We start from the raw sequence: 23403 nt of genomic DNA, 5'->3' as shown, positions 1-23403 counted from the left end.
GGCTGGTAACTGCTAATAGGATGGCTGGGGGCTGAAGGGGTGTTAGTGGGAATGGGGAGACTAGAATTTGGCAGGGCTCAACTGGAAATTATTCATGGAGGAGGTGATTGCCAAACAGGATTTTAAAGAGAAAGGATAGATTTGATGGAGGAGGGGAGGGGAGATGGGGAGGAAGGGGTGTGCTGCTACCACCCGACTGAGGACACTCAGAGCATCCTGGAGAATCGGATACTCTGGCAGGTGAGGGAGGCTGTCTGATCCCACTCGCTGGAAGGCCTCCAGACTTTGTCTGAGCCAGTACCGGTACTGTGGGCAGGATGGCATCTGGCCTCAGCAGCGGCCTGCCGCCTGTCTGCTTTCCTGGCACTTATGGACCATTAGGATGATTTTTTGATGTTTTCTCCCTGCTGTCCATATTACAGCCTTCTTTGTGGGGAGCACTCGTACGACATCTGTTAGGATGCAAGGACAGGCACAGCAAGCAGCAAGCATCCATTCCAGGAGCTTTCTGACCTTGTACAGGGGAGGACGGTCACCAGGCTTTGGGCTTGTCACCAGGCTCATTTTATTGAGACAGAGCATTTGAGATGGACAGAGAACTGGCACCTCGAGACTTGCCCAAAGACACTGGGTTAGTTTGAGGCAGAGCTGGGGGTACAGCCTAGTTCTCCCCACTCCAAGACTGGGACCTCGACCCCATCACTGCAACACTGTGTGACCAGATCAACACCAAACTTCCCTGGTTCCCAATGTCTCTACCCACATGGCAGAGAGAACTATCCCCGTCCCTCCAAGGATGATGTGAGGTCATGTGCTAGGAGCAGTTTGGAAGACAGATTCTAGAAACCATAAAGGTGCTGGTGGCATGATTGTTATTGTTGCTGTTATTATTAACAATTAAGATCCTTAGCACACAGAAAATGCAAAGAAGTATTTGGCACTGCCCGTATCACCGTGCAGCTCCTAACAGTCCCCTCCATGGCTCCTCCTCGCACACTGGGCCTTGAGCTGAGAAAGGCAGAGTAATTGAGAGGGGAAGCAGAAGTCCTGGGAAGAGGTGTGCAGAGATCTCCTCCTGCCAGGGTATTCTTGGCCCTACGCTTTCCTCAGGGTGTGCCTCCTCCAAAAGGTCAGAGGAAGTGCAGAGGGGAAGGAGGGGAAGCACTATTAACTCCATCCTTCCTTAGCAGCTGACTAAGTCAGGTTGGCTGCTGAGCTCTGATTTGGGATCTAAGAGTCAAGAGGGCGGGGCCACCATAATGTGACAGCACAGGCTGATTTGATTGCCAGAGCCAATCTGTCATTCATTTGCTTGTTCACTTATCCGTTTATTTATCCAACAAACATGAAGCGAGCACAGACCATATGCCAAGCACTATGCTAAGGGTTTGGGAAGAAGTGGTATCCGGGAGGCAAAGGAAGGGCTCAGCATCAGTGATGTTAAGCTCAGGGATGATTGTCCCAAGCCTGGGGACTCACAGCAAGCCCCGCTTGTTGGTAGTGCTCTAGGGAATTTGCATCTGTTTCCCTGGAGAGCACATTTAACCCTTGACTTCAGGGAGGTAAGATCTAGACCCGACGCACAACTGAGCTGGTAGGGGCTTTAGATATCATTGCAGGGCAGCCCCCGGTGTTAGCAGTGAGACCATGGCCTGAATGGTAAAGGGCTTGCGCTTGTCCTTTGCTGAAGAAAGCCTTCTCCTGGACCAGGGCACGGTTCCGAAGCTGGGTGTGGGTCCAGCCTGGTTTATTCAGCCGCTCGGCTGGCCTCCCAGTGTTACCTGACTTTACCATCCCCTGCTTATATCCGGAGCCTCTGCCTCTGATGGGGTGGAGATGTTCTGTTGCTGGGATGCCCAGAGGAATCCAAATGGTACCGAGAAATAGAACAATACCTCTCCAGAGAAGCCCTCCAGTTCCTCCTCTGGTCTTTACCTCTCATTTCAGCCTCTTAATCCCTATTTTCAGAGGCAATGTGGTATAAAAGATAAAGGAGTGGATTTAGCTTCAGTTGGTACATGCTGTACACATCTACACCTAGCCTGAGTTTTGCCCTCTTTAAAGTTTGTATAATATCGCCTTTCATTACTTACCCCATAGAGTGTTATGACAGACAAATAAGGTATTGTAGGTAAAAGCATCCCATAAACATTAAAGTGCTAGATATACGTAAAGCTTATTATTCCGGTGACCCCCTCTTCCTATTCCCCACTCTTCATCTCAGTTCCTTCTCTTGACTGCCCAACCCCTTGACCCCACTCCCAAGAACATCCTCCTGTTCTCTGTGTGTTCCCACTCCTGCTCTCACTGCATCCTCCCTCCTTGCTTAGATCAAGATCTAAAACACTTGTTGCATCCTTTTTTGAGACAGGGTTTCACTCCCATCGCCCAGGCTGGAGTACAGTGGCACAATCATGGCTCACTGCAACCTCAACTTCCTAGGATCAGGTGATTCTCCCACCTCAGCCTCCCTTGTAACTGGGACTACAAGTGCGTGCCACCATGCCCAGCTAATTTTTTTTTTTTTTTTTGAATTTTTAGTAGAGATGGGGTTTCGCCATGTTGCCCAGGCTGGTCTCAAACTCCTGGTCTCAAGCAATCTGCCCACCTTGGCCCCCCAGAGTGCTGGGATTAGAGGTGTGAGCCACTGCGCCCTGCTCTTGTCACATCTTAAATAACAATGACATTGGTAGAAGTAATAATCTGAGCTAACATTTATTATTTATGTGATAGGTATTAAACTTGAATCATCTCATTTAATATTCTCAGTGAACAGTGAGGTCGATATTAGCATTGTCTTCATTTTCCACATGATAAAGATGTTCATAAACCATAAGGCTAAGATGCACCCTTAGTTTAGCCCATTTATAGATTTCCTCTTTCCATGGCTGAGTGACTGACTGGTTGACAAGAACATGGGAAGTTTCAACAGCATTTATTGAATGTCGACTAAATGCCAGATGCTTCCAAATTATGTCACAACAACCACCTTCTGAGACAGGTACAGGCTTTTTCTTGGAGATCATCTGGTTGTGAGAACAGAAGCCTACTCAGAGAAGCAAAAGTAAAAGGGAGCTTTATTAGGCCATTACATTAGGCCATTACAGGGAAATAGCACAGAACTTAGGTGTGGGAAGTGTAGCCACTCTGTGAGCCACACCTACATCCTGGAGCTGTAGCACTCTCTTCTTCACAGATGGGCTCCTGCTCTTTCATCCACAAGCACAGGACCCATTGTGGGTGAACCAGGCAGTAGGTTCCATCTCTCAGTCCATGTGGCCTTCCCACTTAGCTCTCCAAAGTAAATTAACTCAGTCTCTCAGTCCAAACGCCAACAGATGCTGATTCCAGCTTAGATCTGATGTCCTCTGCACTCCAGTGATCTGTGGCTTGTGGCAGGGGAGGGAGACTAATCAGGCCTATCTTTTCCATCAGGTCTAGGGGTGGGAGCAGACATTTCTAGAGGGAAAATTCATTGGCTTTAGGTTGATTCAACCCAACTACATTCTTCACCACACCAGACTCTCTCTAGGATATCTTAAAGATAATGCTCTGGTTGAAGCCCCTAAATAAGAGGGCATGCGAGTTGTCCCAGAATCTGTGGATTCAGCTGGGACTGGAAAAATAGCACTAACCATTTTTGAACCCCGCTTTGTGCCAGCCGATTAATATACATTATCTGTAATCCTTACTACACTCTTACAACATGCTATGGTTCCCATTTTACAGATAAGAAAGCTAACACTCAGTGAGTTAAATAGCTTGCCCAGAGATCATCCGGCTCATTAGGGTTGGGGCTGATATGTGACCCAGGCCTGACACCAAAGCTCACGGCCCTTCTAATACACAAAAAAAGGTTATTTACTCTCCTGGAAGATAAGCTCCATGAGAGCAATGGTCTTCGCCTTGCTCATTGATATATCCCAAGCGCCCAGAACAGTATTTGGCACATAGTAAGTACTCAATACAAAGTTATTGAGTGGATTTTGCTTTGGTAACTTTTGTACTCCTAGGCTTCCCAATGTCAGAGGGGAAAATGACTCAGACAGTGGGCCACTGAGACCAGTGGGGTAACCCTCTGGGTGTGCTTCTGGTCCCTAACCCCCACAGCCTACTGTGTTTTGTTTTTGTTTTGTTTTTTGTTTTTAGAGACAGGATCTCACTTTGTCGCCCAGGCTGGAGTGTAATGGTGTCATCATGGCTCACTGTAGCCTCCAACTCCTGGGCTCAAGGGATCCTCCCAACTCAACCTCCTGAGTAGCTGGGACTACAGATGTGCACCACCACACCCAGCAAATTAAAAAAAAAATTTTTTTAGAAATGGGTCTTGCTGTGTTGCTCAGGCTGGTCTCAAACTTCTGGGCTCAAGCAATCCACCTACCTCTGCCTCCCAAAGTGCTGGGATTACAAGCGTGAATCACTGCACCTGGCCTCACAGTCTACTTTGATGGGGAACATTAGGAGCAATATAGAAAAGTCTGAAAGAAAGTATGATCCTGGATTTATCTGTGTTTTCTGTTTGTATTTCTGACCTAAGCCATTTAGCCCTGTAAGAGGAGCAGATGAAAAGAGATTTCCTTAACACTGGAAAATCCATTTACTGGGACTAGGAAACAGGATGCTGAAGTCTTATATTGATATGGCAAAGAATGCTAATTTCCACTGGGTTTTCAGCCCCGGGGGTCAGAGCTTACCAAATCCTGAATCCATTCCTGTGCCTTTCTGTATAAAAATGCCCTGTGTCCTAAATCACCTAGTTGGCCTTCCAATCCCAGCAGGTGGTATTATATAAAAGTGCAGATTTGAGGGAGTCTGATGGAACTGGGTTCAAGTCTGGCTGGCCAGCTGTGTGACCGTGGACAAATTATTTAGGCTCTCAGACTCAATTTCCTCTGGAAAATATGAACACACACAAATGAAGAGTGATACATGTTCTGAGTGCCTGGCTCACTACTATGAGCCAGGGTAGTCATCGAATTTTAATTTTTCCTATCTTGTCCCTCCATTTCTCCCTTCCTTTTCCATGGAGCCTGGCACCAGCCTGCCCACCTGCTCCCTGCTAACCTTTGGGCTCAGTACATTTATAAAAGGGTCATAGCCCACTGTCTCCCAGTAATGAAAGGCCCAGAGGCCCCAGCCTCCTGCAACTCTCCATCAAAGGGCATGCAGGGGCTCCATCATTTCCATGAGACAGGTTACCCTCTTGGTGCCAGCTCTAGGGCTTTGCTTGATATTTGAGCAAGAAGAGTCCTGGTGAAATAAGGCAGAGTGGAGGGTAGAGAGCTGCAACCATCTCACCTTGTTTACTCGTGCCCTGCATTCCTCCCCTGGGAGTAGCGGCTGTAGAAGTCAATGCTGGGAAATCTCTTGTTGATGGAGGGAGTCAGACTGGGTGACAACACTACTTGTTTTTGTAGAAGCTGTAGCCCAAGGGTGCTATCACTATTTGGTCACCCAGATCAACTGTCAGCTGCACTGGAATTGAGCTGCCCCTGGATAAACAAGCAAGAGAGTCTCAGGCTGGAATCTCCCCTGCTTTTCCCAGCACACACCCACGCAGAGACTTTAGCTGGCAAGAAGTGGCAGCTTAGCCAAGATAATGCGTGAACCAGAACTTGCCTTTCCTGGCTGGAAGGGGCTTGGCATTAAGTGCAGTTCTTGCTCCTGCTTCCTATAGATCACTTAAGTGCTCCAGGCTCTTTTGGAACAGGGGGAATTCTCTGGTCCCCTCCCAGTTTCTCAGGGATGGCATCCAATGATGGGAGATGGTTTCAGAGGCAGTGACTTACAGACAAGGGTGTGAATATTAGCTGAGAGTTCATGTGAACAGGCTTATGGCAGCATGGTTTCTGAGATGCAGCGACTTGTTGGTTTTGGCTGCAGCGTTTTCACTGAGCCCACTCATCAGCCTGCAAGCTACTTGAAAGGAGAGTGATGCTTTAGTCATTCCTATATACTCGGTGTTTAGCACAGTCCTTGGCTCATAGAATGAGGATCAGTAAAGAACGGATAGATGGGCTGGGTGTGGTGGCTCATGCTTGTAATCTCAGCACTTTGGGAGGCCGAGGAGGGTGGATCACCTAACATTAGGGGTTCGAGGCCAGCTTGGCCAACATGATGAAAACCCATCTCTACTAAAAGTACAAAAATCAGCCAGATGTTGTGGCAAGTGCCTATAGTCTCAGCTACTCAGGAGACTGAGGCAGGAGAATTGCTTGAACCGTGGAGGCAGAGGTGGCAGTAAGCCGAGATCATGCCATGGCACTCCAGGCTGGGCAGCAGAGCAAGACTCCATCTTAAAAAAAAAAAAAAAAAAAGAATGCTTGGATGGATGGATGGATATAAACAAATAGAAATTTTTCTCTAAACAAATGGACCACAGTGAACTTTACCTTCTTCCTTCCCAGGGCCACCCTCCCTGCTCAAAACCTCATCATCTCATGCCTGAATAATTGCAAAGCCTTCCTAATGACAGGCAGGGTGGTCTAGAGAAGTGAGTTCCAGACTGGAAGTTGGGAAACCTGGAACTTGAGCCACTTAAGTTGTTCTGTCACTTTTGGGAAATCACTGAACCTTTCTGGGCTTCAATTTGTTCAGATGTAAAATGAATAGTTAGGGCTAAATGTACTTCTAGGATGTTTCAACTCTAACATTCTCTGCTTCCTCCTACCCAAACAATGCTGCAGATTAATTATAGTTGGGTACCAACATTTAAAAGTAAGATCTCACTGCTGTCTTGCTCAGCTGGGCTTCAGTGACAGAGACTGGGGACATCTTCCTAGGAAGTTGGTGACTGGAGTTGAAACAATGGCCAGTTCCCCAGGAGACTTGGCTTAGGAATTGGTCTCCTAGAATTATTGAGCCCTTATCTAAGGAAGCTCCACCTTTCACTCTCCCTCTTCAAACTCATGCTGGGAGCTTGTGAGGCTCCCTGCAGCCCCGCTCTGTATGACTCTATGTGGCCACTATGCCAAGGTGGAGAGGAGGTCTGGACTGCATTTGGAATCCTGGTAATGGTGGTGATTCTCTTTTTACTTCTTTCTGGTGTCCAACATCCTCTAATGTCACTGGCACAAAACAGGTCAGGCTATTGGAAGGCCACACTGCTTAACAACAATGTCAGGAGATCCAGGCTCTCAGCTGTATTCAGATTAGTGAAGTGTACATTCTCCTAACTTGCTCAGCTTATCTCCTGCACCTAGTGCTATAAACAGTTGTGTTTCAGAGCTCCCCAGGCTGGCCACATCCATAGTTCCAATCCCCAAAGTCCCTTGTCTAAATGGGGTCTAACTTCTGCCCCAGTTTAACCCAGGGCTGTTTCTGACTCAGCCCCTGTCATCCTGCCTGGGCTCTAGGCAACACTGCCTCTCTAATGCCCTAGCCAGACAGAGCATTCCTGTTTACCCAACTCACAGACTCTCCCTACTTTCTGGGTTATATGCTTTTCTTCTGCTAGTTGCTTTATAGCTTGGTCCATTATTCTGTGATCTAATCTACCTAGTTTTGTGAGGGTTTTTTTTTGTTTTGTTTTGTTTTTCATTTAAAAAGCATCTATATTTTCTTTCATCAACTTTGCATTTATCACAGTCATCACTCCTCATTCAACACCCTTCCCAGCTTATATTCCCTTTTCTTTCTTTCTTTCTTTTTTTCTGGAGATGGAATCTTACTCTGTCACCCAGGCTGGAGTGCAGTGGCATAATCTCGGCTCACTGCAACTCCACCTCCTGGGTTCAAGCGATTCTCCTGCCTCAGCCTCCCAAGTAGCTGGAATTACAAGTGCCTGCCACTGTGCCCGGCTAATTTTTGTATTTTTAGTAGAGACAGGGTTCCACCATCTTGGTCAGGATGGTCTTGAACTCCTGACCTCGTGATCCATCCGCCTCAGCCTCCCAAATTGCTGGGATTACAGGCGTGAGCCACCGTGCCCGGCCGTATATTGCCTTTTCATAGGAACATTGACATAGTTAAACCCTACCTTATCATATGATCATTCTTGTTTCAGTCACTTTTAGAGACACCACATTTCGAGGAGGGCTTTTGTTGTTTTCTCGGTGTACTTTAATCCAAATGGCAAATTTTTAGCCAGGTGGTTATTTTTTAAGAATATTTACTTTTTTTCCAGAGTATAAAAGTAATATGTAAAAAGGATCTCACATATACTGAGCACTTACTATATTTCAGGCACCAAGACACATGCTAAAACTGCATGACCTCATTCCCTCCTCATGACAATCCTAATAAGGAAGGAGTCATTCCTATCTTCCCTTTCAAAAAAAGAAACTAAGGCTCAAAGAGATAAAATACTTTTATCCAAGTTCCCACAGCTACCAAGTGGTGGATGTGGAATTCAAACCATGGCTCTCAAACTTCAGAGTCCAAGGGTGTGGTGGCACGTGTCTGTAGTCCAGCACTTTGAGAGGTTGAGGCAGAAGAATTGCTTGAGTCCAGGAGTTTGAATCCATCTTGGGCGATATAATGAGACCCCCATCTCTAAAAAATAAAAAATATAAAAATAAAAAAACAGTCGACCAGGCACAGTGGCTCACGCCTATAATCCCAGCACCTTGGGAGGCCAAGGCGGGTGGATCACCTGAGGTCAGGTGTTCAAGACCAGCCTGGTTAACATGATGAAACTCCATCTCTACTAAAAACACAAAAATTAGCCAGGCGTGGTGGCACATACCTGTAATCCCAGCTACTTGGGAGGCTGAGGCAGGAGAATCACTTGAACCTGGGAGGCGGAGGTTACAGTGAGCCGAGATTGTGCCACTGCACTTCAGCCTGGTGACAGAGCGAGACTCCATCTCAAAAATAAATAAATAAAAATAAAAAAAGATTCTGAGCTATGTACTGCCTCTACACAGGATCATCCTAGAAAGTGTGGAATATTCAGAAAAGCATGAAGAGAAAACTAAAACGTTCACAAGTCCAGACATAACTGCTAACATTTTGGTGTAGTCTCTTTTAGTCTTTTATATACGTGGGTGAGTATATACATTTTTTAAACAAAATTGGGAACACGTTGCATAATAAGATTTTGATTTAATTTTTTTTTCCTACCCAATACTAGATCATGAGCATTTTCCCACATCATAAAGAATTGGTCACAAGTCAGCCCCAAACATAGTCCAGTGGAATCCAATGATAGCAGGCAACCAGAGGCAAAGTGTCTGTGGTTTTAGAAGGGAAATAAAGAAGCTGATGGGCTGGGCACAATGGCCCATACCTGTAATCTCAGCACTTTGGGAGGCTGAGGCTTGAGGCCAGGGTTTTAAGACCAGCCTGGGCAACTTAGTGAGACTCCGTCACTTAAAAAAATAAAAAATAAAAAAATTAGCCAGGTGTGGTGATGCATACCTGTAGTCCCAGCTACTCAGGAGACTGAGGCAGGAGGATCCCTTGAGTCCAGGGCTTTGAGGCTGTAGTGAGCTCTGATTGCACCACTGCGCTCCAGCCTGGGCAATAGAGCAAGAACTTCTCTCTAAAAAAAAACAGAAAATAACAACAACAACAAAAACAAACAGCTGGACACAGTGGCTCATGTCTATAATCCCAACACTTTGGGAGGCAAAGCGGGAGAATTGCTTGATCCCAAGAGTTCGAGACCAGCCTGGGCACCATAGTCAGACCCCATCTCTACAAAAAGTATGAAAATTAGCTGAGCGTGGTAGTGCATGTCTGCGGTCTCAGTTACTTGGGAGGCTGAGGTGGGAGGCTTGCTTGAGTCCAGGAGGTTGAGGCTGCAGAGAACCAAGATCGTGCCACTGTACTCCACCCTAGGCAACAGAGGGAGACTCTGTCTTAAAAAATTTAAATATATGAAGAAATGATTAGGGAAAAAAAAAGTGCTGATGACCATAGCCTTTGCTTTGGAAGCTGACCACCTGGAGCCAGCCTAGGTGGTGCACAGGGTCTGATCCTGGGATGAGAAATCAGACAGGGGAGAAGGCTTGGAACTCTTGGGTCACCTTTGGGAGGTACTTTCCTCTGTGTGTCTGGATCTCACATGAAGGTGTGAGAAGATGGGCAGGCCAACTTGTGTTTGAAGTGGGAGTCAAAATGTAAAGTGGCTTTTACACAGGCTCAGCTAAAGGCCAGGCTTCTAGAATAAGATGTGGAACACCCTAAATAAAGCCCCCTGTAAATCTGTGAGTGAGATTACTCATTCATGGTGGAGAGGCTGGCTCCTGCTGGTGATTTGGGTTCTCATGCTGGCCTGTGATTGGAGAGAACCATAAAGATTTCCTGCCTTCATTCTCTTAAATGTATATGTGTGAAAGAGAAGCTAAGTATATTTTATCTGCAGCTATATTTTTAAAGAAAAGAAGTGTTTTTTTAAAAAAAAAAAAATCCAAGAATAGCACAAGAAGGGGCAGAGAGAAAGGAAGATCTGGAGGCTGTCACCAGCCAAAAGATAATTAGCAACCATGCAGCTGGGGACAAAGACAATGTCTAGTGTCTATGATGGGACACTAGATGGGAAAGTCCCTGTGCTTGTGGTGGGCCACTTGACACCCCTTGGCAGTTAGGTGGCTTTGGAATGACAGCCCGAGGTGCCAGCCTCTTGGAGGTTGTACCAACTGACTGCTACAAATTCAAGAGTGATAAGGAGTCCTGGTGGCCTCCATGACAGATACAGGTTTGTCCAAGGCACCTGTTCCGTGCAGGATCCAGGGCCAGGACATGGAGTCTTGCGTTCACCCATGAGCTGGTACCACCTTTTGCCATGACTCTGGGGAAGGCTTGGGCTACTCTGTGCTCATAGTTTGTCCCCTGGCCCATACCAAGGTGTCACCCCTCCACCTTCCTCCTTTCTGGGCATCTTGAGGACAGAAATGAGAAAAATGGAGAGAGATGCTTTGGGTTTCCATTATGAATATAGAGAGTTTTTCATCATTACATTGGTTATCTCAGAACCTCAGGGGTAACCAATGTAATGCAACGCATGGGAAGGAAATGGGGTATTATTGTTGAACATGCCACTTAACTGCTGCAGCCTTTTCACTCTCCTTAAAATATCAGATAATATCCTCTTGAATACCTTACAGGGTAAGGTAAGTGACAAGAATCACTTGAAATACTGGATATGAAAGTGCTTTGTATATCATGGAGTGCCTACAAATATACAGATTCGTATTTATGGAGATTTTTGCATGGGAAAGTCCCTCCTTACTCCCCTGAGGTTGGGGAGACCATTCATTTCTCCAGCTCCTATAAAATTTGAGTCCTCTTTCTTGAGTAGGGTGGCTTCTCTCCACGCTGTAGAATGGGAGAGTGAATTCCAGTAAGTGAGAATGATGTGTTCAAAGTGGGTGAAAAATCTTGGAATCTTGGGGCATTAAAAAGAATTCCTTAATTTATTTCCACTCTTGACCAAGCTAGTAGGTAACAGTGTGACCTTGAGCAAGTCACTTAACCTCTGAGCCTCACTTTTCTCATTCGTCATTAGTTTGTATCCATAAATGATAGTTATGATAATCTAAGGAGAGAGTATGGAATCTAAATGGAGGTGCTTTGAAAAGTTAAAAGTGCTTCACTTTAGGGTGGGCGTAGTGGTTCACGCCTATAATCCCAGTTCTTTGGGAGGCTGAGAATAGCTTGAGCCCAGGAGTTCGAGACCAGTCTGAGTAACATGGGGAAACCCCATCTCTACCAAAACCAAAACAAACAAAACAAAAAAAAATAGCCGGGCATGGTGATGCATACCTGTAGTCCCAGCTACTCAAGAGGCTGAGGTGGGAGGATCACTGAGCCCAGGAAGGTTGAGGCTGCAGTGAGCCTTAATCATGCCACTGTACTCCAGCCTGGGCAACAGAGACCCTGTCTAAAAAACAAGCAAAAAACCAAGTGCTGTACTTTACAGACCAGAAAAATTGAGGTCACGGAAACTCCACAGCCCCCACTCGTACCCGGCCAGGCATGTCACACTCTCCACTCTGGGGCCCAGGGTCCCCATACGCTAAGTAGGGTGTGCTCCAGGTTACCTCCCCTTCTTCCAGAGCTGCTGAGGGCTAATGAGAACACTCACTTGTAGACGCTGTAATAGCCTGTTTTGAAGCATCTCAGATTTACCCCAGCCTTCCCTTCCATGGTGATGTAAACGGAGTGGCTTTCACGCACACATCCCAGAAACAGCCCAGTTTTTGCCCTTGTCCTCTGACATAATGCATGCATTGATCAATAGACATTTATCAAGCATGCCTGCCCTGTAAAGCTTGGAGCGAGGCCCTGGTCCCCTGGGTTTTGGCAGCTCAAGGACGGGCGCTCCCGGGGAAGCTGTGCTGAGAAGTCGGCTGAGCCACTGAAGCCACAGGGTTTGGTTTCAGGGAGGCCAGGTGAGGGGCAGGGTGAGAACTGGGAGGGTTCCCCAGGTGTGTTCCCCGGGTTGTGGTGTGGTGTGATGTGGTAGGGGACAGGACGAGGGTCCCTGGGGAGGGAGAGAGGTGCTTGGCTGGCTGGGTCGAGTGAGTCATCGGCCCCCTCTGAGCAATCGCTGCTGCCCGGGTGGAGTCGGCCCGCCTTATTTGGGGCTTCTGTGCTGAGCCAGGCCTCCAGGGCTAACGCGTTTGTTTCCCCAGCTGCTTCCCGGGCCGCGCTGGTAGCCAGCTGAGCCCGGCGCCTGCGGCTGAGTTGCACCGCGCAGAGGCCGGGGGAGCTGCAGGTCCGAACTCGGCCGGCCCCGGGCGAGGGCGGGCGGGGAGCGGTGCGGGCTAGGGCGAGCGAGGCTGCCACACCCCCGGGACTCGCTGGTGCGCGGCTCAGCATGCCGGCTGCGGAGGTCCCGCACAGGGCAGCTCCCAGGCCTCCTGTCCCTAGAGCAGTAAATGCAGATCAGCACTTCTGCCCCTCACTGTACTCCCACTCTCATCCCCTTCCTCCCTCTACCACCACCAAAAGGCCAGAATTTTTAAGTTGATTGATATTTTTTTATTAGGATAATAAAGTCAGATGCAGTATATTGAGTATGTTTTTTTGTTTCGTGTTGTGTTTTTGTAGAGATGGGGTCTCACTGTGTTGCCCAGGCTGCCCTCTTAATTCCTGGGCTCTAGTGATCCTCCTGCCTCGGCCTCCCAAAGTGCTGGGATTACAGGCATGAGCCACCGTGGCTGGCCTTGACTGTGTTGTTAAATGGCTATTTTAGACCATGAAATTTTCAACAAAAGTTCTTATTTAAGAGTCTTGATATTTTTAGATAGTTCCATGGCTGTCTTTGATCATACAAGTTAAAAAATGTTGCTGGTAGAAATAGGAACCATTTTTTTTCTTCTCTCTCTCTGTCTCTGCCTTTCATTTCTAGTTCTATCTCTTTTGTTTATTTCTCAGATGCACAAAATTGGATGAGTCAAAATCTACAGTTCATTTTCTTGACTGGTTTATGCATGCCTCTCTTTTACTGCTTATTTATATATGCTATTAATGTTTTTTATTAACCTAATGAACACACTTGAACCCACCACCCAAAAATGAGATCACTATCATTTATTTGCATCCACCTATGACCCCTATCCCATCTCCCCACCTCATCACCCAGCCAAACCACTGTCTTGGGCTGTAATGTTGTATTCACCATTCTCTTGATAACCATATGTATGCCTAAAGAAACATATTATTTGTACTTGCTTTATATGCTTTATCTAAAAAATATAGTAGCTGGGCACAGTAGTACGCACCTGCAGTCCCAGCTACTCAGGAGGCTGAGGCAAGAAAATCACTGAGTCCAGGAGTTCGAGGCTGCAGTGAGCTTTGATTGCACCACTGCACTCCAGCCTGGGTGACAGAGTGAGCCTGTATCTAAATATATGAACACACGGCTAGGCACGGTGGCTCATGCCTGTAATCCCAGCACTTTGGAATGCCGAGGCGGGGGATCACCCGAGGTCAGGAGTTCGAGACCAGTTTGGCCAACATGGTGAAACCCCGTCTCTACTAAAAATAAAAAAAAAATTAGCCAGGCATGGTGGCGGGACGCCTGTAGTCCTAGCTACTCAGGAGGCTGAGGAGAGTCTCTTGAATCTGGGAAGCGGAGGTTGCAGTGAGCCAAGATTGTGCCACTGCACTCCAGCCTGAGTGACAGAGCGAGACTCTGTCTCAAAAAAAAAAAAAAAAGCAAAACAAAACCCTTTAGAGACAAACAAAAACAGAGGTTTCTACCAACAGACTACTCCACTAAAGCAACTTCTTCTTTTTTTTTTTTTTCTGACACAGAGTCTCACTCTGTCCCCTAAGCTGGAGTGCAGTGGCACAATCTCAGCTCACTGCAGCCTCCGTTTCCCAGGTGCAAGCGATTCTCCTGCCTCAGCCTCCCAAGTAGTTGAAATTCAGGCACACGCCTCCATGCCCGGCTAATTTTTTTGTATGTTTACTAGAGACGGGGTTTCGCCATGTTGGCCAGGCTAGTCTTGAACTCCTGACCTCAAATGATCCTCCCACCTTGGCCTCCCAAAGTGCTGGGATTACAGGCGTGAGCCACTATGCGAGGCCTACTAAAGCAACTTCTAAAAGAAATAATTCAAAAGAAGAAAAATTATAAGCATACCTTATTTTATTGTACTTCAGACACTGCCTTTTTATTTTATTATTAAACAAATTGAAGGTTTGTGGCAACCCTGTGTTGAGCAAGTCTGTTGACGCCATTTTTCTATCAGCATGTGCTCATTTCATGTCTCTGTGTCACATCTTGGTAATTCTCTTGATGTTTCAAAGTTTTTCATTATTATTATATGTGTTATGATGATTTGTGATCAGTGATTTTTTGGTGTTACTAATAGAATTGTTTTGGGGTGCTACAAATGGTGCCCATATAAGGCAGCAAACAATCAACAAATGTGTATGTTCTGACTGCCTCATTGACCAGCTGTTCTTCATCTCTCTCTTTCTCCTGGGGATTCCCTATTCCCTAAGACACAACAATATTGAAAGTAGGCCAATTAATAACCCTACAATGGCCTCTAAGTGTTCATGTGAAAGAAAGAGTCACAGGTCTCTCACTAGAAATCAAAAGCTAGAAATGATTAGGCCTATTGAGGAAGTCGTGTTGAAAGCTGAGATAGGCCCAAAGCTAGGCCTCTTGTACCAGTTAGCCGAGCTGTGAATAAAGGAAAATGTTCTTGAAGGAAATTAAAAGTGCTACTCCAGTTAACACACAAATGATAAAAAAGCAAAACAGCTTTATTTGCTGACAGGAAGGAAGTTCAAGTGGTCTGATTAGAAGATCAAACCAGCCACAACATTCCCTTAAGTTGAATCCTAATCCAAGGCAAGATCCTAAATCTCTTCAATGTTGTGAAGGTTGACAGAGGGGAGGAAGCTGCAGAAGAAAAGTTAGAAGCTAGCAGAGCTTGGTTCTTGAGGTTTAACGAGAGAAGCTGTCTCCACAACGTAAAGGTGAAGCAGCAAGTGCTGACATAGAAACCACAGCAAGTTAGTCGGAAGATCTAGCTAAGATAATTGGTGACAGTGGCTATGCTAAACAACAGATTTTAATGTAGGCAAAACAGCCTTCTCTTGGAAAAAGATGCCATCTAGGACTTCCATAGCTAGAAAGGAGAAGTCAATGCCTGGCTTCAAAGTTTCAAAGAACAGGCTGACTTTCTCATTAGGGGCCAGTGCAGCTGGTGACTTCAAGTTAAAGTCAATGTTTGCCATTCTGAAAATCCTAGGGTCTTTATGTATTTTCCACCCCTCCAGGTTCAAGTGATTCTTCTGCCTTAGCCTCCTGAGTAGCTGGGATTACAGGCGCCCGCCACCACGCCCTGCTAATTTTTATATTTTTAGTAGAGACGGGGTTTCACCATATTGGCCAGGTTGGTCTCAAACTCCTGACCTCAAGTGACCCGCCCTCTTTGGCCTCACAAAGTGTTGGGATTACAGGCGTGAGCCACCACGCCAGGCTTCTAGGGCCTTTAATAATTATGCTAAATCTATTCTGCCTGTGATCTATCAAAGAAACAACAAAGCTTGGATGACAGCTCATCTATTTACAGCATGGTTTGCCAAATATATATATATATATATTTTTTTTTTTTTTTTGAGATGGAGTTTCGCTCTTGTTGCCCAGGCTGGAGTGCAATTGTGCGATCTCGGCTCACTGCTGTGTCTGCCTCCCGTGTTCAAGCAATTCTCCTGTCTCAGCCTCCCGAGTTGCTGGGATTACAGGCGCATGCCCCCATGCCTGGCTAATTTTTGTGTTTTTAGTAAAGACAGGGTTACATCATATTGGTCAGGCTGGTCTCGAACTCCTGACCTCAGGTGATCTGCCCACCTCGGCCTCCCAAAGTGTTGGGATTACAGGCGTGAGCCACCGTGCCTGGCCAGTTTACCGAATATTTTAAGCCCACTGTTGAAACCTACTCCTTTCAAAATACTACTGCTCATTGACAATGTACCTGGTCACCCAGGAGCTCTGATGGAGACATACAAGGAGATGAATGTTGTTTTCATGCTTGCTAACACAAAATCTATTCTGCAGCTCATGGAACAAGGAACAAACTTGACTTTCAAGTCTTATCATTTAAGAAGTGTATTTTGTAAAGCTATAGCTGCCATAGACAATGATTCCTCTGTTGGATCTGGGCAAAGTGAATTGAAAACCTCTGGAAAGAATCTACCATTCTAGAGGCCATTAAGAACATTCAAGGGCTGGGAATGGTGGCTCATGCTTGTAATCATAGCATTTTGGGAGGCTGAGGCATGAGGATCACTTGAGCCTAGGAGTTTGAGACCAGCCTGGCAACACAGGGAGACCCTGTCTCTACAAATAGTGAAAAAGTTAGTCAGGCATGGTGGTGTGCTCTTGTGCTCTCAGCTACTCAGGAGGCTGAAGTGAGAGGATCGTTTGGGCCTGAGAGGTCGAGGGTGCAGTGAGCCATGATTGTGCCACTGCACTCCAGCCTGGGTGACAGAGTGAGACCTCGTCTGGGAAAAAAAAAAAAAAAAAAGGAAAGAAAAAGAATATTCATGGTTCATGGAGGAAGTCAAAATATCAACATTAACAGGAGTTTGGAAGAAGTTGATTCCAACCCTCATGGCTGACTTTGAGGGGCTCAGGATTTCAGTGGAGGAAATAACTGTAGATGTGGTGGAAATAGCAAGAGAACTAGAATTAGAAGTAGAACCTGAGGATATGACTGAATTGCTGCCATCTCATGATAAAACTTGAACAAATGAGGAGTTGCTTTTTAGGAATGAGCAAAGAAAGTGGTTTCTTGAGATGAAATCTACTCCTGTTGAAGATGCTGTAAATACTGTTGAAGTGACAACAAAGGATTTAGAATATTACATAAACATAGTTGATAAAGCAGCTGCAGGGTTTGAGAGGACTGACTTCAATTTTGAAAGAAGTTCTACTCTGGGTAAAATGCTGTCAAATATCAGTCCTTCATGGGGATGTAAAAAAAAGAGGCCAGGCATGGTGGCTCACGTCTGTAATCCCAGCACTTTGGGAGGCCAAGGCAGGCGGATCACCTGAGATCAAGAGTTGGAGACCAGCCTGGCCAACATGGAGAAACCCTGTCTCTGCTAAAAATACAAAAATTAACCAGGTGTGGTGGTGCATTCCTGTAATGCCAGCTACTTGGAAGACTGAGGCAGGAGAATTGCTTGAACCTGGGAGGTGGAGATTGCAGTGAGCTCAGATCATGTTCACTGCACTCCAGCCTGGGCAACATAGCAAGACTCCATCTCAAATAATAATAATAAATAAAATAAGAAACGAAAGGAAGAAAAGGAAAAAATGCTGTCAAATAGCATCATATGTTATAGAGAAGTCTCACTAAAGAGTCAATCAATGCAGCAAACTTTATTGTTGTCTTATTTGAAGAAATTGTCACAGCTACCCCACCCATCAGCAAGCAGCCATCCACATTGAGACAAGACCTCTCTACCAGCAAAAAGATTACCACTTCCTGAAGGCTCAGATGATCATTAGCGTTGTTTTTTGTTTTGTTTTTGAGACGGAGTCTTGCTCTGTTGCCCAGGCTGGAGTGCAACGGTGTGATCTCGGCTCACTGCAACCTTCGCCTCCTGGGTTCAAGCGATTCTCTCAACTCAGCCTCCCGAGTAGCTGGGATTACATGTGCCACCATGCCCAGCTATTGTTTTTTTTTTTTTTGGTGATTATAGATTAATGTAATATACCGCCATCCTTAAAGCTACAACATATCACAGATCACAAAAGTGCTTTCACCAAGTTACAACCCTAACACCTTACTTTTTTATGTCCTCTAACTGCAAATAAATTTCTCCTCAGAGAATCAGTGCAGTCTTCTTTATCCTTTTAAAACTTAGCTGGAGTTGCTTAAACTAATTCTTAATACCATTCTGAAACTAGAAATATACTGTTTAGAACACAGAAATGCTAAGAAAGTACAAAGACTTTAGTTTTTTTTTCATTTTCATGATTCAAGTAGAAAACAGTGCCTAGTAGGTATTATTCTACATGGTAAATGGAAGAAAAAAATGTTTAGAATGTGAATTCACTAGACCTTTGCTGTATTCAGAAGTTAAGGATTTCACAGGTGAAAAGATTTCTCTAAGAGTTCTGAACTTTGTGTCTTCTCACATACTTTTAGTGTAAACACTGTAAACTTAACATCTGTATTAATGCTACCTTTTTAGGATTAATGATTAACGAGGTAGAAGATACTTCAGTTAAATTCTCAGACACATAATTAAGTGTGTGTTAACCTTTTTGAAAGGCATTTTCAACGGAACTGGTGGTTTTTCAGGAAATTGCTGAATACCCACGCATAAATGCAGATATTGATGAAGTAGGATATTTGTATATTTGCTTTTTTTCAATCATTCAATTTTATGAACATGGGGTCTAAGCAGATTTCAAAACAAAGACCATTTATAAAACTGGACCATTTTAATGTTTACAATGTAATAAATCTCTTGATTGCAGACATATATGGCTGTTTGGTAGAAACATTACAGTAACGGCAGTTTTTTCAGTTGGTGTGTAGTCCTCAATAATTATATATGAAATTGCTGTCAAACCAGTAAGACTGCATTTATGCATCCATCATTTTCAGGACTGTTGGTAACCTGAGCATATTTTCTCCAAATAACTTTGCCTCCTTGTGTCACAAGGCCCAATTCGCTCACATTTACCTCAATGACAATATCTTTGGTAATAACACCCACAGTTGTATACAGTGGGGATGAGGGATTCTTCTTTACACCAAGTATTGGTGGGCAAAAGGTGGCTTTCAGTTCAAGATGTAATACATGGGCTTTCTTGAAATGCATATTGGCCTGATGAGTCTTTCATATTTAGGTGGTTTTCTTGTAAAGCCATCTCCGACAAAGCAGAGTTTAGTAACCACCCTCTTCCATGCCTTCTTCTTTCTCTTTCCTGTTCAAACAACTTTTAATACATCTGTTTCTCCCTGGGCACGTACTTTAGTCGGAGGGACTTCCCGTTTTCCCACCTTCTCTTTTCATTTCTGTTTAATCATATTGGAAAGTACTTTGGCTTGAGATTGTCCCTCTCTGTCCAGCAGATAGGCAGGTACTGCTCCCTGTGGAGTCTTTTCATCCTTCTTTTGTTTGGTGTTTCTCTTTTCATGCATCTTGATAGTCTTTTTCATTTGTATTTTCTCAGCATGACACTGTTTAAGGTAAAGCTTAGCCTTCAGACCAATCATTTTCTTTGCCTTCTTTGAACGTTCATGAGCCTCTCGTTCATAAGCCTCTCGACTTTCCTTCTTTCTTTTTTTCTCATGGTAATCCTAACGGTATCCATAGTGTTTATGGTGTAATTCAATATATTCGTTCTGTGGCATGGTGACAGGCGCAGAACCACCAGGAGTAGCCCCTGAGGTGCGAAAACACTCTCAATTTTAAGGTCTCAGAGACTCCGCGCAGGCCAGGACAGGAAAGGGTCACCCTTTTTTAAAAATATTTTTAGTAGAGACAGGGTTTCACCATGTTGGCCAGGCTGGCCTTGAACTCCTGACCTCAAGTGATCCGCCCCTCTCAACCTCCCAAAGTGCTAGGATTACAGGCGTGAACCACGGCCGATCATTAGCATTTTTAACACAAAATATATTTTAATTAAGGTAGTCACATTGTGTTTTTTAACCATAAAAACACTTAATAGACTATAGTATTGTGTACACATAACTTTTATATGCACTGAGAAACCAAAAAAATAATAAATAACCAGGAACTTGCCTTATTGCAGTGGTCTGGAATCGTACCTGCAATGTCTCCAAGGTATGCCTGTACTAAAAGGAAAGTCTAAGATTCAAGAAGGGATGATGGACTGAGCACTGTGGCTCATGCCTTATAGTCCTAGCACTCTGGAAAACCAAGATGAAAGGATCTTTTGAGCTCAGGAGTTCAAGAACAGCCTGGGCAAAATAGAGAAACCTCATCTCTAATAAAAATTAAAAAAAAAAAAAAAAGCCTGGCATGATGATGCAGGCCTGTAGTCCCAGCTACTTGGGAGACTGAGGTGGGAGGATCACTTGAGCCCAGGAGATTCAGTCTGCAGTGAGCTATGATGGCACCACTGCACTCCACCCTGGCCAACAGAGGGAGACCCTGTCTCAAGAAAAAAAGAAAAAGAAACGAAGATGGGATGATGAGCAAATAAAATGGTAAACATGGAGTGAAATCTATATATTGATGTCAAAGACAAGAAATATCAGAAATATAACAATGTCTAATTGATAGGAATAAAATGAAGGTATAATTTAAATCCTCAGTAACTATAGCATATAAATTGGAAGGTGAGGCCAGGCGCGGTGGCTCATGCCTGTAATCCCAACACTTTGGGAGGCTGAGGCAGGTGGATCACAAGGTCAGGAGATCGAGACCAGCCTGGCTAACATGGTGAAACCCCGTCTCTACTAAAAATACAAAAATTAGCTGGGTGTGGTGGTGCGTGCCTGTAATCCCAGCTACTGAGGAGGCTGAGGCAGGAGAATTGCTTGAACCCAGGAGGTGGAGGTTGCAGTGAGCCGAGATCGCGCCACTGCACTCCAGCCTGGGTGACAAAGTGAGACTGCGTCTGAAAAAAAAAAATTAGAAGGTGAATATAGTAATTGGAGTTTAAGTGTTCTAAGGTCCTTATGTTTTCTAGGGAAAAAATTAAAGATATTGATTATTAGAAGTCTTTATGTTAAGATTTCTAGGCTAATACTAAAAAACTTGGTATAATATAACTTCCAAACTAGCAGACGGGAAGAAAAACGAAAAGGAAACACAAATGAAAATGATAGAAAATGTGTCAGTTAAAAAAAAATTTATGGTTGTGATATCAAAGAAAATAATAAAGATTACCATTTCTTGAGTAGCTCTTGTATTAATCACTTTGAATCATTAATCTTTATAATTTCATGTAATATATGTCAGAATGACAAGCCCAAAGCAGGCATTTAAAAATTATAGTTTCTGGCCAGGTGCAGTGGCTCACACCCATAATCCCAGCACTTTGGGAGGCAGAGGTGGGAGGATCACTTGAGCCCAGGAGTTTGAGACCAGCCGAGACCACATAGCAAAATGTTGTCTCTACAAAAACATTTGAAAATTAGCCAGGCATGGTGGCACACCCCTGTAGTCCACAAAGGAGGCTGAGGTGGGAGGATCACTTGAGCCCAGAGGCTGAGGCTTCAGTGAGTTCTGATCATGCCACTGCATTCCAGCCTGAGTAACAGAGCAAGACCCTGTCTCAAAAAATAAAAATAAAAATTAGCTAGGCATGTGGGGGAAGCCTGTAGTTCTAGCTACTGGGGAGGCTGATGCGGGAAGATTGCTCCATCCAGCCTGGTTGGCAGGGTGAGACCCTGTTGCTAAAAAAAATATATAAAAAGCTGGGTGTGGTGGCTCACGCCTGTAATTCCAGCACTTCGGGAGGCCAAGGCAGGTGGATCAAAAGATCAGGAGTTCAAGATCAGCCTGGCCAAAATGGTGAAATCCTGTCTCTACTAAAAACACAAAAATTAGCCGGGTGTGGTGGCAGGTGCCTGTAATCTCAGCTACTCGGGAGGCTGAGGCAGGAGAATCGCTTGAACCTGGGAGCTGGAGGTTGCAGTGAGCCAAGATTGTGCCACTGCACTCCAGCCTGGGCGGCAGAGCAAGACTCCATCTCAAAAAAAAAAAAAAAAAAAAAAAGAAAGAAACTTGTCCAAGGTCACAGAGCTTGGATTCCAATCCAAGTATTTGAAATTCAACCCAAGCTACTTTTCCCTTTACCATGTGGTAGATTTTTTCTCTCTAATGCCAAAACATCACATAACAGCCAAGACCATGAGTTTTTTGGACTTGGGTTTATGGTCCAATTTCACCACAAGTTAACTGTAGAGCTTTAGGCCTCAGTTCCTTCAGTTGTTGAAAGAGGATAAAAATTGCTATCACAAAAGGTAGTAGGTTGGAAGATTGTGAGAATGCATGCCATTGGGGTGAGAATGTATCACTTGGGGTGGTGGAGATAAAAAATGAGGTCCCAGTTCAATGTAACAGCCGATGAATAGGCTCCTAGGGAGCAGTAAGAAGAGAACGGAGGTGGGGGGTGGGGGGAGGGCTGGGCACAGTGGCTCACGCCTGTAATTCCAGCACTTTGGGAGACCGAGGTGGGCAGATCGTGAGGTCAAGAGATCGAGACCAGCCTGGCCAACATGGTGAAACCCCATCTCTGCTGAAAATACAAAAATTAGCTGGGCATGGTAGTGAGCACCTGTAATCCCAGCTACTTGGGAGGCTGAGGCAGGAGAATTGCTTGAACCTGGGAGACGGAGGTTGCAGTGAGCCAAGATCGCACCACTGCACTCCAGCCTAGCAAGGGTGAGACTCTGTCTCAAAAAAATAAATAAATAAGAAGAAGAGCACAGGGACTGGGCACGGTGGCTCGCGCCTGTAGTCCCAGCACTTTCGGAGGCCGAGGCGGGCAGATCACTTGAGGTTAGGAGTTCGAGACCAGCCTGGCAACATGGTGAAACCCTGTCTCTACTAAAAATACAAAAATTAGCCGGGCATGGTGGGGTGGCCCTCTAGTTCCAGCTATTTGGGAGGCCGAGGCAGGAGAATTGCTTGAACCCAGGAGGCAGAGGTTACAGTGAGCTGAGATCGCACCACTGCACTCCAGCCAGAGCAACAAGAGAGAAACTTCGTCTAAAAGAAAAAAAAAACTTTCCCAAGGTCAAATGGGTAGTGATGGTGGTGGTGGATCTGGGATTTGGGCTGTCTGTCCACAGAGCTTATGCTCTTAATCTCTGCACCATACTTTAAGAGGTGAATGATCACTGAGAAGGAGAGCTCTCATGTCTGGAAAGCACCTCAAAGGCAATATTATGAAAAAAGTGTGGCTTCTGCCAAAGTTGGGTTTGGATTCTGGCTTGGCTTCTTACTGTGTGAGCCTAGACAAAGTATTTAGCCAGTTTTCTCCTCTGTAAA

The 23403-nt window shown here is 45.2% G+C and overlaps 1 protein-coding gene and 1 pseudogene across 8 annotated transcripts in view; one reads left to right on the top strand and one right to left on the bottom strand.

Annotated features, from left to right (window-relative positions):
* The window catches only part of ATP2B4 (ATPase plasma membrane Ca2+ transporting 4), a 117144-nt gene that overhangs the window by 11123 nt on the left and 82618 nt on the right, over positions 1 to 23403 (top strand). The window lies entirely within an intron of this gene.
* On the bottom strand, positions 18974 to 19905 carry LOC101147053 (ribosome biogenesis protein NSA2 homolog; annotated as a pseudogene).

The sequence above is a fragment of the Gorilla gorilla genome, chromosome 1, assembly GCF_029281585.2.
Source record: "Gorilla gorilla gorilla isolate KB3781 chromosome 1, NHGRI_mGorGor1-v2.1_pri, whole genome shotgun sequence".
In the NCBI taxonomy this organism is placed as follows: Eukaryota; Metazoa; Chordata; class Mammalia; order Primates; family Hominidae; genus Gorilla; species Gorilla gorilla.
The sequence above is the reverse complement of the archived record's forward strand: the minus strand, read 5'-3'. Positions and strand labels throughout refer to the sequence as shown.